General features: G+C 39.9%; 1 long non-coding RNA gene across 1 annotated transcript in view; it reads right to left on the reverse strand.

The window, feature by feature from the left end:
* The window catches only part of LOC141913934 (uncharacterized), an 81,300-nt gene that overhangs the window by 58,609 nt on the left and 5,921 nt on the right, over positions 1 to 16,770 (reverse strand). Inside the window, exon 2 of the long non-coding RNA XR_012620671.1 lies at positions 1,398 to 1,449. This is a non-coding gene — a long non-coding RNA (uncharacterized LOC141913934). The remainder of the gene's footprint in view (positions 1 to 1,397; positions 1,450 to 16,770) is intronic.

A 16,770-nucleotide genomic window follows, 5' to 3' on the forward strand; every position in this document is an offset into this window, starting at 1 on the left:
TCGGTTTCGATGGCAACATACAATAAGACTGATATCAAAACCATAATAAACAAGTTCTAGCGAAATATTTTCAAGATCGACGAGTTCGCCATCTATCGGACTAGATTGCAAAATGACATAAGACTGATATCAAAACAACAATAAACAAGTATTTTCGCTAATATGTGAAATAAGTATGTGTCTTATTTTCAACTCCCGTTGCAAAACTAATGACGAAAAACCAATAAAGATTAGATTGAAATAGAATTTTAAGTTAAATTTAAACTTAATTTAGTTTAATTTAAAGTTGAAGTTAAATTTTGAATTGTTCAAAGTTTCTTAAATTTTCCTTTTTCGCTTCTTTCAGACGAAAGCGTCGCACACACGTTGCGCTCACGTGACGGGTCGAACCGGACGACAACTACTCGACGCATTGAGATAGATATCGTTACGCACCCGAAAAAGAAGCCGCCGACCGAACCGAATAACAACCCCATGAGAACTATTTTTCTTAACAAAAAAAAAATATATATATATATATATATGTATACATGATATATAGATACGAAAACGCGACGCACTTTTCACGATCGGCAAAAAGCTCTGTAGACACGAATGGAGTGATTTAAATCATTCTCGAAAATAATTTAAAAATATGAAGGTGGATTTGTATTTTTCGGACCCTGACTGGCACGAAACCCACAAACACGACGTCATATCACGATTTAGTATAATTTTTCATTGGTTTCTATGATGTTAGATTATTCTTGTCTGGTTTTGTTTTTTCGTTCGACCTTTATGTTAACGATGAATTTTGACTGATGATAATTTAACCGAATTTAAAGTCTCTAGTTTAGAGTGAGGGTTAAACACCGACAGTGTCGTTTTAAGATAGACTTTGCGGCCTTTACGTTAAGTGGTTTAGTTTCTAGTGCCATAGTTCTTCTTTCCTGAAGCCGAATACCGACTCAGAGTTTTAGAAATATGTAATAGTACGCTATTACCCTTACTGCGCTAGAGTTGAGCCTGTTGAAAATTCATTCCTGAGTTTCTGTCAAATACTGTGTAAGAGTTTGTGAGAAACAGTAGACTCTGTCTCTTAATGCGGTAAAGTTGAGACTGGTAAATTTCTACCCCGAGTTGGTGTCAAATACTGAGTAAGAGTTTGTGAAAAATAGTAGACTCTGTCTTGTCCCTTACTGCGGTAAAGTTGAGACTGGTAAATGTCTACCCCGAGTTGGTGCCAAATACTGTGTAAGAGTTTATGGACTATACGGTAGGCTCTGTCTCGTACTGCGTTGAAATAGAGTAATCTGTTTGTCTCTTGTTGAGGTAACAGTAGACGCTCGACACTAACTTCCAGGGCCAAGTAGCCATGACATTTAAATTGGAAAATTACAAAAAAAAATGTAACTTACATTTCTAGCGACTCGTTGATGTCGTCATTAGTTCCGATCGGTGCAACTTCGTCTGAAAAATAAAGACAAATAGAATTACAATTTTGAGAAACCGGAAATGCAGTATCTAAGTTACCTATTCGAAGTATGAAGCTATGTTTGACCGACTGGGGGTCGGATACGGCTGAGGTAGTATACACTACACAGACAAAAGTCTCTAATGTAATTGTGATTTAGGCAGTCGCGAGTAGACCTAAACGTCCGCCGCCTAAAAAAGTGGAAGATCCCTTTCATCGATACGTCCTTAGCGCAATTAATAAGTCGAAAATCGCGCGAAGGGACCGGGACAACGTTACTGTGGCAAGCGAGGATCAACGAGGTTCGCTATTTACTTCGATAATCCACGCTTCGAATTGCGATCAACGAGAAAGCGAAATTTTTTCATTTAATGAATCAAAATTCGGTGACAGGGCCATATTCGAAATCTCAACACAAACAATCGTAAATACTTTGCATCTTTCGAATTCGTATAATCGATTTTATCGTAAAATACCGGCAGTTTACGATGGTGTAAGTGTAAACTATTTTATCAATAGAAAGCCGACCGTTGATAGCTGCAACTGTATAGCTGCCGTATCGCGGTGCTGCGTTGAAAATGAACCAACATCCAAAAAAAATAAAAGAAAAGCACATAATTCCAAATGTGCGTCTTTAAATGCGTTCATCTTTTGTTAGCTATTTACAATTCGGCTATGACTAGTCATTATTTCCATTATAACCAGCTATTCGGCTAGATGACGTGCATATATTATTATAATGAGACAACTACTCTCAACGAATCGGTCATTCGAAATTTCATTCGAGAAATCATGCCGGTATAGATTTTAATCGAATCCGAGAAGAATTCCGTCAGCGTTGTCCGAATATACGCGTTTATTGGCGAACCCTCGCGGATCCTCGCTTGCCCGAAGCGGAATCCTCGATTGCCACAGTCGATCACTATGCCAGATTCGTAGAGGCTTCATTGTTAATGTTTAAGTTTAAACCGGATACTACTAAACACAAATTATCATCGTTTGTTTACACAATTAGCGAGGCCCGTTCGCTTCACCGGTGCTTTTATATGTCATTATATATTGGTTTATCGAGTTAAGCTAGGCTTGAATTTCACTACGAATACACACGATGCGATAAAGCCACGATTAGAAACAAATAACGAAACGACTATCCTTGTATATAAAACAATTGTACAAAAATAAAGAGTATAATTTATTTTGTCAGTCTCCGAGCTGGACGTGAAAAACGCATCATCGAGTCGAGTGTTGGTCGATTTTTGGTTCTTTTTTGGTTTCATGGGATTTCTTGTGAGTTCGGTCTCTTCGGTCACCAACTGACGTCTATCTGGCCCTGTGGCGGTAACGCCGTACATGCCCAAAGCGGGAGCAGGGCCTCCCAGATATTTAAAAAAAGTACCCTTATTGTAAATATCATTGTTATAGCCAATAAAACAGTACTTTTTTCTGGACCATCTTCCCCTACAAAAAAATATCCTGGATCTCCTCAACAAGTCGAAATGCTGGGTACGGCCCCGCCGAAAACATACAGTCATGCATGACGTGCCTACATCTTTTAAAATCAAAGCTTTAACCCTGGACCCAGTTCCACAGTTGTGAGTTAAGATTTAACTCAGAGTTAACTCATTGAAAATGAACTAATTTTAACTCAGATCTAACACTAACTCAGAAATGTGGAACTGGATCTTGGCCTAAATCCAGATATACGTTTAAAAACGGAATGCGTATAATGAACATTAATTCAGAATGATTCATTCAATTAACGATTGAATTAATGAACGATAATTCATTTTTCAATGCATCTCTAAAGACGGCTAACACGAGGATTCGACCCGGAACGTCGGATTCATTGTTATATTCGTTATTTATGGTCAACGTCGCTGATATTTCACGCACACACTATACGCGAACTGCTATTAGATCGAGATATGATTTATTAGTACACAGCGATGTTTATAATCGTAAAGTCCGAGGCGAAATACGATCCATCTTAAGCGTAAACCGTATTTATAAAGGAGTTACTAAGGGTTGGCTACTTTTATGAGACTCGCGCTTTTCCGCGACTTTTCTCTGACTATTTCTCTGACTCTGGGAAGCCAGGTCGTGGGTTCGAACCCCGTACATTGCCGTAGTGTCCTCGGGCAAGACACTTATCCTCATTGCCTCTCTCCATCCAGGAGTAAATGGGTTCCTGGCCTCATTGCTGACTCCTGAGCGTTTGTTGGCAGCTCGGTAATACTTCTCCCCTGGGAGAGATGACTGATACATGTTAGAGTATAAAATTGGCCGGGGTAATAATATCGAAAAATGTAAAACACTCTGAGCAGCCGGGCTGGATTTAGCGCTATATAAGACACATATTATTATTATTATTATTCCATGACATTAACGAATACCGGCGAATGATTTGATGGAAGACAATGGAATTCGTGCGCAGTTGCTGCCATATTACATTTTCGACCAGTTCTACGGTTTCGCAAATACGCGATTTACGAGACAGACTCTCGTCTATTATGAATAAAATCGAATTCGCAAAAATGTCTAAACCTGGCGGAGGATCGAATCGGTCAAATGAAGAATGTCTTGCTGTACTTGGAATCTGTAAGTTAGACTTCATCTAGGCCCAGTTAATTACATTTAACAGATAGCGACAACTCGTTGGCCCGGTGACAAGCGATTTTATCAACGCGTGTCAAAACGCCGCGTGAACGCTCACCAAAATTTGGTCCGGTCTAAATTTGGACCGGACCAGGTACGGACCCATTTAGACCGGTCTAACTAGTTGTCGTGTGAACGCGTCATCGTGTATGACAAATCTGCACAGCATTGGTTTGCAAACGGACTATGGCGTGACGTGCACGAATTATATATTTGATTTAGGCCCTGTGGAAAATCTGCGGAAATAATCATACGGCCGTTTCTTCAACATAGTTCTCCGCTTTTCGATGACTCGGGTCGAAATTGATACGGCATATTCGAGACCATATAATTATGTAGATCGGGCCTTCTTAACCATTTATCAATTATCATTTATTAATCAATTCGACCATATACCACATCATATCTTAAACCATTATATACAGCGCCTTAAAAGAATCATTAAGCCGTAAGAATTCACATCTTTCGAATAATCGATGGTATAAACAGAGTCAAATACTTCATAGTCTATGTATGAGTATCGAGCGCTGAAACTTTCAGTTACAATATCAAACCAAGAACTTTATAGCATTATGTATTGATTAAAAAAAACTCAAACGCCTTTCAGGCATCAATTTACTCCACTGACCATTTTCAAGGAGGGGCTGTCCACTTGAAGATTTGTAGGTCCTTTTTCCGAGCAACATTGCTCATCATGATATTTTAGAACTGCTTTGTAAACAGCTCATTACCACTAGAATGTTCGACTTCGAATTTTCTTCCGAAAATATTCAGGCCGTCTTTCCTTTTTTTGGGGGGGGGGGGGGTGGTATTTGCAGAGGACGTTAAAATTTCAGTTGGGTGTCTGGACAAATTCGTATCCGCCACTGTTGCGTTCTTGCTCGTCAACATGATTATAACTATGTCGCCATTGTTGTTGTTGTACTCGCTCGACGAGAACTATTACTTATCAATACTAATCGCAATCATCGCAAACAATTGACACGAATACATTCGCCGTAGTTAATGCTATACATTACTGTGTCTAGTTGTGTACACAATGTCTATAGCATACATCGCCATTTATATGTCACATCATTCATTCACGTAACTACCGTCAATAAATATAGCATATATATTGCATTTATATATTTGCGCCAAGCCTATTCACGTATTTTATGACATTTGAAAATTTGAATATTTTGCACATATAGTGGCTTTTCATCGTATAATCGTAATCGTTATCTACAATAAATAGTAGGATCGAGCCCAAGGCCGACACAGCCTTGGTTACCTACACCGATAGATAAAGTCGCGTGTTTAAAGTAATCATTTTCGTTTACTTATAAGTTCATTAAGATGAACGAATGGCGCGTACATGCTGATGAGAACATCCTCCCCCGGCAGGGATTCGAACCTGATGGCATCGAGATTGCCACGGCACGGTTCGTGCCGTGGCTGAGTGTAGCGATGCCATCAGGTTCGAGTCCCTGCAGAGGGAGGATGGATGAGAAGGGCTATAACAAGACCTGCGCGGAACAAGCGCCGTAGCCACGAAGCCGAAAAACGGGTATCCGCATTTAGGAACTTCATCGCATCTTTGCAAAAAGAGCGCAGGAAAATTGCGCCGAGAACGCCTGCTCGCGTGTGTGAGTCCACCCGCGCTCGGGGTCGCGCGTGTCACCAAGCGCGCAGTCGACGCTGTCTATATCGGCGCGCGAGGTCACTCGTGCCAGGCGAGAGAGCACGCGCAGCGAGTGTCATCGACGTAGCCGACTACTACTACGCCGAGATAACCGAACTTCGAAGTTCATTGACGCCTTGAAAATCGAAAAGGATAAATCGAAGATAGCATTACACGAGCCACTCGAAACCAATGTGACGTAATATTCATGAAATTCAACGTAATGATAAACCTTGGAGTAATTATTTGAATACTCCAAGGATAAACACAGCCGTATACATTTTGAACCGTCCCTATATTGATGGCGTGGGCGCTCGCATCGACTCACACCTCGCACACCTCGCATCGACTCACACCTCGCACACTATCCTCCAACGTATAGAAGCTAGCGATCTAGGCATTAACCACGGTGGCCCACTGTCCACCCATTTACTAAATCCTGAATTTTCCCTGAATTTTTAATCTGGTTTCAAAAAATTCCTAGAGTGAATCAAGAGAAATTTCTAGGTTTTATCTGTTTCGATTCGTTCTTTTGTCGGGAAATCACGTACTGATAAAGAAACACGCGGTCAATGTCATTATCCGAGTTTTCCAGGTCTTCGGCCAAATTTGTGAAACTCCCCGGGTTTTCCCCCGATTTTTTCTATATTTATTTACCCATTCCCGGGTTTCCCAGATAAGCGGCCGCCCTGCTGTTACCGCTATCAATTCGGATCGGGATGATCTATTGAAAAGCAACCTCTGAGCCGATGAACGAAGCAGGCTGTGTATAAATGCCACTATCGGGTCTTTCAAGGACCCAAGGGTTCTCGGAGAAGCTTTATGGTTCTTCGAAAACATAGAATGCAGATTGGAGTTTTTCCAGACGTTTATAGGTTTTTGACGAAGAACCTTGAACTGATTTCGAATAATGTAAAGTTAAATGAAGTTTGTAGATCGGCCGCGGGCCACTTGGGACCGTGTTTAAATGTTTACAGTGCGATATACCCCTCCCCCGACTATACCCACCCCCGACATTGGTGACGGTTTTTATGACTTAAACAAAACAAATCGAGAGCGCTATGTTTAGAAACCGCGCGCGCGTACGCCAACCAACCCGACACGATTACGACGCAGCGCTGCCGTGTCGCTAGGGTTTACAGTACTGACTGTGTTCACATAGCGCGTATGTGTGTGTTTGGGTTTACCCGGCAACGACGCTGTAGTAGTAATCGCTGAAATATCGGCCGCGACGGAAATTAATTAACCGAGGTTTACTATCTATCAACACGCAAGCACCTGTAGCGAGCGACTGCTGCTGCTGGGGACGGAATAACGCCGCCCGTGCTTAATTGATTACGCATAACTATATATATATACAGGTAGGAAGCGATTTCAATACATGTGACAGATATTATATGCAGAAATGTTCATTACTGCCGGGTTGACATGTGTCTATGCACATTGCTGTGCAGGATCTAATCTATGGTATTGCAGTGTATGGACTAGACTTTTTGTAATGCATACCGTAGACATTCTAAGCGGCTGATTTTTTTTAGCCAGGCACAGTGCCGAGCTTTTTGAGGGGCAGCTCTATTTCAAGTAAAAGGCATTTTTTCACCGTGATAAGGGGCGCTTTCCTATTGAAAAAGTCAGGTCCTAAATATGAAATACTGAATGAAACATTTTGAGATCGGTTTACTTTTCATTTTCACCCAAAGAAAAACATCAAAATTGTATCCAAATTTCCGAGAATATTGACCAAAATTTTTCGACTGACTTGCACTTGCGAAGGGCACTTGCGGGTGGGGCATTTTAGGGGGGGGGTGTGTTCGCTTCAACCGACCCCCGGCACAGGCCTGGGGGCATGCACCCGTGTGGTCTTCGCGGTATCACAACTCGGGAAAACCACACGCATGCGTGACGATTACCAACTAATAAATGCTCCAATTAGGTTAACGGACACGAATCGAAAAGCTAGTATGACATTCTGGTATACAGAAATAAATTCCCCATGATTTAAGGGTATTATGAAATATTTGCGAATTAAAAAGCGAAACATGTCTTTAATGTTTTCCAATCCTTCGGGCTCAGATTGCGTAACGTTATAAAGTATTAATCAACTACGTATGCGTGTTCGTTGTTTTGCCTAATAACGACCTAACTTGCTGGAACTCGTATCAAGTTTTACGTTATGGCCGTTGGATTTAGATATGACTTATCGCGCGCATTCCGGCACCGGCGCTAGTTCGTCTTAGATTGATTTGAAAAAGGGGCTGATCCTTGGAATACTGTTTAGGGTAGCACAAATTTCTGAATCAGTTTGATATTTTTCGTTTCCTGTGAAACTTCAGCGCAACAACACTTGGGGGATGCGTATCCCCTTGCACCCTTCCCTTTAATAGGCTCCTGTCGTACATATTTACAAGGGGCTGGAACCATAAAGGGGTTTAGCTGATTAGGATTTTATTTACACTCTAACCATTTTTATGGTACATGGAGGGAGACTTAATATTTACAATTAACAGAAAATTTAAACTTGTCTCAATAAAATATCACAAAGTTATTAACAATATATGCATACACTATTTACATCATACTAATTATTGGAGGGATCTATGTAAATCTAAGCCTTTTTTTATGAATCTTGCAAATTGGATTGTAGGATTTTTTAATCTTAAAATAGGGATTTTCCCTGTTATTTATTCGGTTGGTAAATCTCATTTGATTTGTCCCTTACAGACCTACCACACCTGCCCGGAGCGAAACAGGGGGTTTGATTTTTAAATTGTAGAATTTTTAGAATATCAAGATCTTATCTATATACGCGCCATGTAGCGGGATATTCGGTAGCGCGAGGTTCTCATTGAATTCCATCATTAAAATGGAAGGAAAATAGCCCCCGAGTCAAGTGGCGGTCCATTATCACAGTCACGTCACTCGTAGATGAGTCTTTGCAGTTCGTTTCCTTACTTCGCGATTCGCAAAGATTAAACAACGCGATTTGTGTCTATTCGAGACAAAACAACGACGTCGCCGGACGAGAATTCCGCGAATCGTGTCGATATCGGTATTTCCGGCGAGTCAAGACCAGGAAATGAACGATGAATGAAAGAGAAAAAAAAGGATGTGTAACCTCTTATGATGACCCGTTCTAGTAACATAGTTTGTGGACATAAATTAGCCTTCCGCGCGCAAAAGCAAATATGCGGAACCGAGACCAACTTTTCGGTTGTAGTCCAGATTTAAAAGGCCACTTTGTATTCTGCGCACGCAGGGAATTATTAACCTTTCAACGGCCACAGTCCGTATTGCATCATTTAGGGAACCCTGCACATTGTTTAAATGGAGAATCTTTGTTTAAATCTTGGAGAATAGGGGGTTTAAATGACGCTTTACGGACCCAACTGATCAGTGTAATGTCGTTTTAAACCCCCTACACATCGATGTAATGCCTTATCTTGAAGTGTGGGGGGTCTAAATGACGCTACTCGTACCCACCTGGTATGCGGCCGCAAAAAGGTTCTACCCTGCGCAGAATATAAGATCTCATAGACTGTTTTCTAAAATACGTTGAAACCAACGACCTGGATGTGCGTGGAAAAAGCATTTTTTTTCAATCGTTGCTATATTCAGGAATACGTTGACTATATACACGCCTGGGTGGATTCGATATTTTACCAGCTCGATTCTGAACAAACGGATATAAAGGCATCGATGCGGTACCGAACGATCGTCGTATAGTGATGGGACAATCGTTGATATCGCTCGGTTGTTTGTTACGGGTTGCCTAGGACGCGACGACGAAGAAACGCGTATCCATCGTGCATATATAAGAAGCATAGCGTTCGATTTGGATTTCATCGCGTATTTTTTTGTCGTCAGGACGCGCCGTAATAACGAACCAAGGCCGTTTCCAAGGACTCGAACTAGCTTGTCACCCGATAGCGAATGCAGCGGCATCGCGCCTTATCCCGCTGAGTTACTTAAGATATGGAAAGGATTATAACTCACATAATCTTACCCCCATAATCTGACACGCTGGATGCGATAATAAATTCATTTCACTCCAATAACTACAGAATGAGTTGGAGGCGGTAAGAATTAGGAATCAGGAATCAAGAATTAGAAATAAAGAATTAGGAACATCATTTACACTCCAACCATTTCCATGGTATATGGAGGAAAACTATTACACATGTATATACAAATATTTACAAAACAACACTGAAGTGATTAAAATTTAGAGAATGAAAACGTAACAAAATATATATACATCAACTATTTACAATACTATATATACTATTGGAGGGATCTATATATGTCTAAGCCGGTCTTAATGAATTTAGCTAATTTGACCGTTGGGTTTTTCAGAATATCAAGGGTATTTAAGGTATTCAAATTCAAATAGTTTTTGCGGGGTTCGTGAAGTAGGGTACAGTCAAACAGAAAATGGGATTCGTCACCTAAAGTATTACAAGTGTGGCATATTCTATCGGCTCCTTCTAAATAGCACACCGATCGCTCGTCACGCCGTCCGACGGTATAGCCGGTGTCGCGGTCGGTTCTGCTTCATTCACGAAATAAAAGTAACGAGATGCGTAACGGAATACGCGAAACCGATACACTCCGGCTCGTCTAGGCGGTGTCAGATTTCAAATAATAACCCCGGGCACCGAGCCCTTCATCGCAAACACCTCGACAATATACGATCTGATCAGCGGAATCGATAAGCTGCCGATATTGATCGACGCTCAAAACAAACAAAAGCAAACAACATCCAAAATCATTTTTCTTTTTCTAAATTTAACTCGTCTATAACTGATGTGTTTAATCCTTTATGCTGTTCTTCAGCCCAATCATTTTACGATTATTTAATGATTGAATTTGGAAATGGAATCGAATCGGACGCGATAAGGAATAAACTTCCTTATTACCGAGTCTTTATACGGAATTGTGCGGTTGTCAAAAATACGTCGAACCGCGTAATGTTATATGTTCTCTACGGGATTGACAATCAACGTATGAATAAATTCACAATTTAAGTAAAGCGTTGAAGCTACGAATTAAAACGAGGAATTAAAGGAATTAACTGAATTTCGCTTAAACTAGCGCGAATCCCGTAGCCCGTACACTCCGACGTGGAGAAACGATAATAAGTATAAAACCCATATACACAACAGAAAAAATATTAAAAGTAAATTTTATTTCTCACTAGTGATTGTTCGAAACGTCGTGTCTTTTGATTTTAATTCTTGATAAACGAAACTTTCTATACATATAATCTTTTGGATTTGGCTTCAGTGGATTTTCAACTCATAAGTCGTATTCCCTCGTGCACTATCCTTCAAATGCAGGGTCATTACCACCCCACCACCCCCCCCCCCCAATCATGTCGCATTTAATGTTTGCGGATTTATATCACTCGCGACTAAACTTCAGCAATTCCTAACATTAAAGTCGTTTCTCAAAGGTTTTATTTTCCGTTGATTAGCCGTGTGTAAAATATCAACTTCGACGCTTCTCGTAAACTTGTACAATAGAGACTAGTTTACAAATACACGATCATAACTCTCGACGAAATTACGCAATTATGTAACGTTAACTTCTGATATGCACGCCTTCGAAGGGGCGAGCGCGCGTACCGCTACTAGAAAACCGGTTTTTCGCTTTCTACAAACCGCCCTGTTTACCTATTCATTCGTATATTTTTGCGCGGTTTTGTTCGGCGCGTGCATAACGGCTTGACTTACGGACTTTAGGCTCGTACGGTGCCGACTCGGTACGAATTGTTCTCTAAATAAGACATATCTACGCTTATAATAATAATATGTAAACAGAGTTGCGATGTTTATACCTGGGAATCAAAGACAAGTCACGGATTTTTTTTTTGCTTTAGACGAATCAGGGAATTGTCGGTGAACTTTGTTGAGATACGCGCGTATATTCAAGTAGTTTTTTCTTCAACGTTCTATGCATCGCGAGTTAAAACTAGTTAACAGCGAATGTACAGATACATTATCAACACGGTTTAAATCGGAAACATGAAAATCAAAAATTCTTTGATTTCTTCATAAATGAATAGAATCGAAGGAATTACTTGCTTTGAAATATTTTTCAAAATTCGGAAAATAGTTAGATATTTTACCTTATTTAGGGATTTTTTTTTCAATAGGGTAACGTTATCTCACCGACTATCAGATCATTATCCTGAAAGCGAATTTGGACACTTATAGTTGTCGATCAACGATCGGTTAAAGAAGGGATTGCCCTGAAACCGCTGCCAGCCGACGATATAAATAACGTATTATGGATTTTCGTTGTTGTAAAGATTTCAACGATTTTTCGGCGTTTAACGAAAATATTGCAAAAATAGATATCATACGCGGTAAACCAAACCGCCGGAGCCCCGGCTCCTTTTTTCTAAAAGACTGCAACTGAAGCCCGATTATTCAACTGATATCAGGTTTTTTGAAACTGTTTAAAAGATGTTTAATATATATCTAATGTGTGTAGCCTTGTTCGTTTTAAATTAGAAATGTCTCAGGTGAAATACTGAACGCATGTGGAATGTGGACGCGTTCAGTTTTTGAAAGTGAGCTAAAATGAGATAAAATGTCTAATATCTAGTATTTGTAGTTCGTTTTAGATTAGAAATGTCTCAGATGAAGTACTGAACACATAATGAAGTGTGGACGATCAGTTTTTGAAAGTGTGCCGATAAAATATCTAATGTCTGGTTCGGTGTTTGAAGTTAATTTTCAATTTGAAATGTCTCAGGTGAAGTTCTGAACACTTGTGAAGAATGGACGGTCAGCTTTTAAAAATGTGCTGGTGGTATTAATGTCAGGTGTCGTGTTTGTAGTTCGATTTCAAGTGAGGTGTGGCCAGACGATCAATTTCCGAATGCGCGCCGATAAAGTGTCTGATTTCTGGCGTTTGTGTGTATAGGCGCATTGTCAGTTGAATTCCGTCTTAAACACGGATGAAACCTTTGACAAAATATTCGAACATAAGTAAACAGAAATGCGATACGGATGAAAGCCGAATAGATGAAGCACGATCTGAATATGAAACTCGGGGCGTCAACGCTAAAACGTCGAAATGGATTTTGTCGTTGTGTTTGGTTGACGCCTCGGGACTCAATAATGATAAATAACGTATATGTATATATGCAAGAGCTAATAAATGCGCGCGAATGTATACGATTCAGATAAAAAGAGTAAAAAGAGTAACAGCAATTTCTACCAGCCGCGTCGAACGCCTAGATAAATGCCGTGCCTATATACATGTCGAAGTTTCTGGTTTCCGTTACAAGATTTTGAAATAGATATTGAAAAAAGCAAACAATTTCAATTGGCTTCTATTTCATACCACGGGCTTCCGATAGCGTAAGAAAACTTTCATTGGTCGATTGGTAATGACCGCTAGCGCCGAGCTCTTCAGAACCTCAACTTTACCGGTAAACTTGATATTGGAGTATGGAAAGTGTCCTTTCGCAACAGTAACAGCAATAAGTCAACCACCCAGATAGCAATTGAAGTACTAAATAGCTAAATGCTGTAGACTTGTCGCCAGTCGAAAGATGGATAGATCGATAAGATGACAGACAGGAAGGCGAATAGGCATATTGCGTAGACAGACAGACAGATCGACAGCCTGACAGACAATATGTGCCATAACCATCAATCAGACTTCAATCCGACGCCTGGAACGACCCCTTAAGGCATTCGTTACAGCAGGGAGAAGCTCACTTTTTCAAACTTGATGTTATATCGAATGTCTCTTGTTGTCGGTCATTTTCATTTAAAAAAAGCCTAAAAAGGTAAGGCGTCGAACACGCGAGAGGCCACGATCTTGATTGGGAAACAAATTGCGAGAGAGTATATCGTATGTCAAGGTCTGAGGCAATGGGTCCAGGCTGCCTTTTGATAACGGTAATCTTCTAATAGGAAAATCATTTTTCCATTCAATAGAAAAAAAAGAATATATATCTCGCTATATTATCAATTTATCCAGCATAAGCAACGTATATATAGCCTATGCTTTATACATTTGTTATATACTCTATCTCTGTGATGTACATGTTTTCTATTTGAATTCGTTCACTCAATGTCGATAGGTTTAAAACAAATACACGACTCAACCACACACACCGTACACACATCGACAGCTGATGATCACTGATAAATCAGCCCTGCATGTCGAATTTCGATATATCAAAACAGACAATATAAACCGAACTGAATCGATATAAATTTCGCAATTATTCAAATAGCTATCTACAGTCTTGTGTTCACGATCGCCCCTTTTAGTAACTGACCCCTGGACCGTGGTATTTAGGCACTGGTTTATACATTAAACAACCTTTCAATAACTGACCCCTGTACCGCGGTATTTAAACACTGGTTTACATTAAACAACCTTTCAGTAACTGACCCCTGTACCGCGGTATTTAAACAACGGGTTTACATTAAACAACCTTTCAGTAACTGACCCCTGTACTGCGGTATTTGAACACTGGTTTACATTAAACAACCTTCCAGTAACTGACCCCTGTACCGCGGTATTTAAACACTGGTTTTTATTAAACAACCTTTCACTAACTGACCCCTGTACCGCTGTATTTAAACACTGATTAACGATAAACAAGCTTTCGGTAGATCGTGAAGACAAATTGAAACTGTATGAACATTACAATGAAGTAGCCTTTTAGCCCACAACGAGAGCCTAATATATTTAAGCAGGTCTTTGAGGCGTTTGATTTGTTTTTCTATGCGGTGCAGAATCTAATAATTTCATACACAGTCGCGCAGCAGTTTGAAGTGTTTTCGTATGGAAAACGCCAGCTGCGCAATTCAGAGACTATTGCTCGAAATGAATAAAATATAGGTGAATTTGAAATACCTATTTTTATATCCGTCGTTTTTCCGATACCTCGTAATATATTCATACAGGCCACAGCTTCGATAAAGTGTTCGCCTGATTGAGAACTAGCAGCGCCGTCGAGCGTACAACGGCAAGCGCAGATTTACTGCAAAAACGAAAGTATTTTTTTTTTGAGATGAGATGTGGTAATCGTTACAACGATAAACCACGGAACACATCCCCTTATTTGGTTATATATGATTAGTTACTAAATGACGATGAAATTCTCATTGTCGATAACATCGACGATTCAGTAAAATTATGATTAGTTACTTATGACGACCTTCTCATTCTCAATAACTTCAACGATTCAGTAAGATAATGATTAGTTAGCAATGACGCCCTTCTCATTCTCAGTAACTACAAGGATTCAGTAAAATTATGATTAGTTACTAATGACGACCTTCTCATTCTCAATAACTTCAACGATTCAGTAAAATAATGATTAGTTAGCAATGACGACCTTCTCATTCTCGATAACTTCAACGATTCAGTAAAATTATGATTAGTTACAAATGGCGACCTTCTCATTCTCAATAACTTCAACGATTCAGTAAAATTATGATTAGTTACTAATTACGACCTTCTCATTCTCGATAACTTCAACGATTCAGTAAAATTATGATTAGTTACCAATGAAGCCCTACTCATTCTCAGTAACTTCAACGATTCAAAATTATTATTTCAAATATCACATGAATTCAGAATATAACAGAAATACCACGTGTTGATAATGTTTACTTATCCCGGTCGAAAAAAATGCTAACTGTAATACGAAACGCTGATTGTGAACGGACAATTTAATTTATTTCTGACTTTGAATAATCAAATGCAGGATTATCAGTATATAGATTAAAGAATAAAATGATGTTATGCCTCATCGGTAAGTGAAAAAAAAAATATTTGCATGATAAATTTTTCGTTGCAAAGTCTATAACTTTCTGGCCTCCTGAAAAGCGCATCAGAATATCACGTGAATGTCCAAACTTTCGGGCTAAAACGTAAGCATAGCGGAGGCCGGGCGTATCAACAACCCGGAAGTAACATCCAACCCATCCACAAACTCCTGTGCTAAAAACCCCCAGTTTCGCTCCCGGCAGGTGTGGTGGGTCTGTAAGGGACACTCAATCGAAAAATCTAACGAAATTTACAAACCAAATAAACAACAGGGACAATCCCTATTTTCAGATCAAAAAACCTCGAGCGCGGTTTTTGTGGTCCGATCTCCCTTTGGCCACAAAAATCTTAATCATGATGACATACAGTCGTAGCGAATTCAATACGGTAGAGAAGGTGAAACATTTAATTTTTTGTGAAGAGAACACGCGTGCGAATTTTATCTTCGAATGGTATAGCCTTAGTCGGTTCGACGCAAATACTAACTAAAGTTCTTTTTACCATCGACTTTGTTTAACGCAACGTTCTGGCGAGTGTGACATAGTCACATCGCCAACAAAAACCGATTTCACTCGTTCTATTTATGTTTTATACCCAACGAACGGGGAAAAAAACTGCCGTCTCTAAAAGCGACCTTTTGATCCGAAGGAAATCGATATGATTTTCCCTTTTGTCGTCACCAACTAAAGAAAACCGGTTTGCCTTGCATTGCGGGAACCTAACGTTTGGCAAAAAAGTTTCAATTCCAGAAAATGGCCCGATAATAGCTTGTAAATAAAAATCCTTAGAAAAATCGCTCGCTACCAACTGATAATTGTGGCATTGAGCGACCCGGGTTTCGTGGTTGCTACAAATATGGGGTACACGCAGGCATTGTCCGATTTAACTGGGTCACTAGGTCGTACCAAATATATATCTGGTTCTATTTTAGAGAGAAGGAATACGCGTTATTTTCGAGAAAAAAAAACATATCAACCCGATGCAAGGACGTTTTTTGAATATAATGAAAGCCGCATCGGAATCGGTTTTTAGAAAATGATAACAAAATTGACCGAGTAGTACGCGACAAAAGTATCCTAATAAGGTTACTGGCTAGGGGGCTTTAGCTCGTGTAAGACGGTTTATCCTGCGAATTTTCAGGGTTGGAGGATGGAATTTGAGTCAACTTGGGCATAAAATCGTTCTGTGCAGCCAC

This window comes from Tubulanus polymorphus, chromosome 12 (assembly GCF_964204645.1).
Source record: "Tubulanus polymorphus chromosome 12, tnTubPoly1.2, whole genome shotgun sequence".
Taxonomy (NCBI): domain Eukaryota; kingdom Metazoa; phylum Nemertea; class Palaeonemertea; order Tubulaniformes; family Tubulanidae; genus Tubulanus; species Tubulanus polymorphus.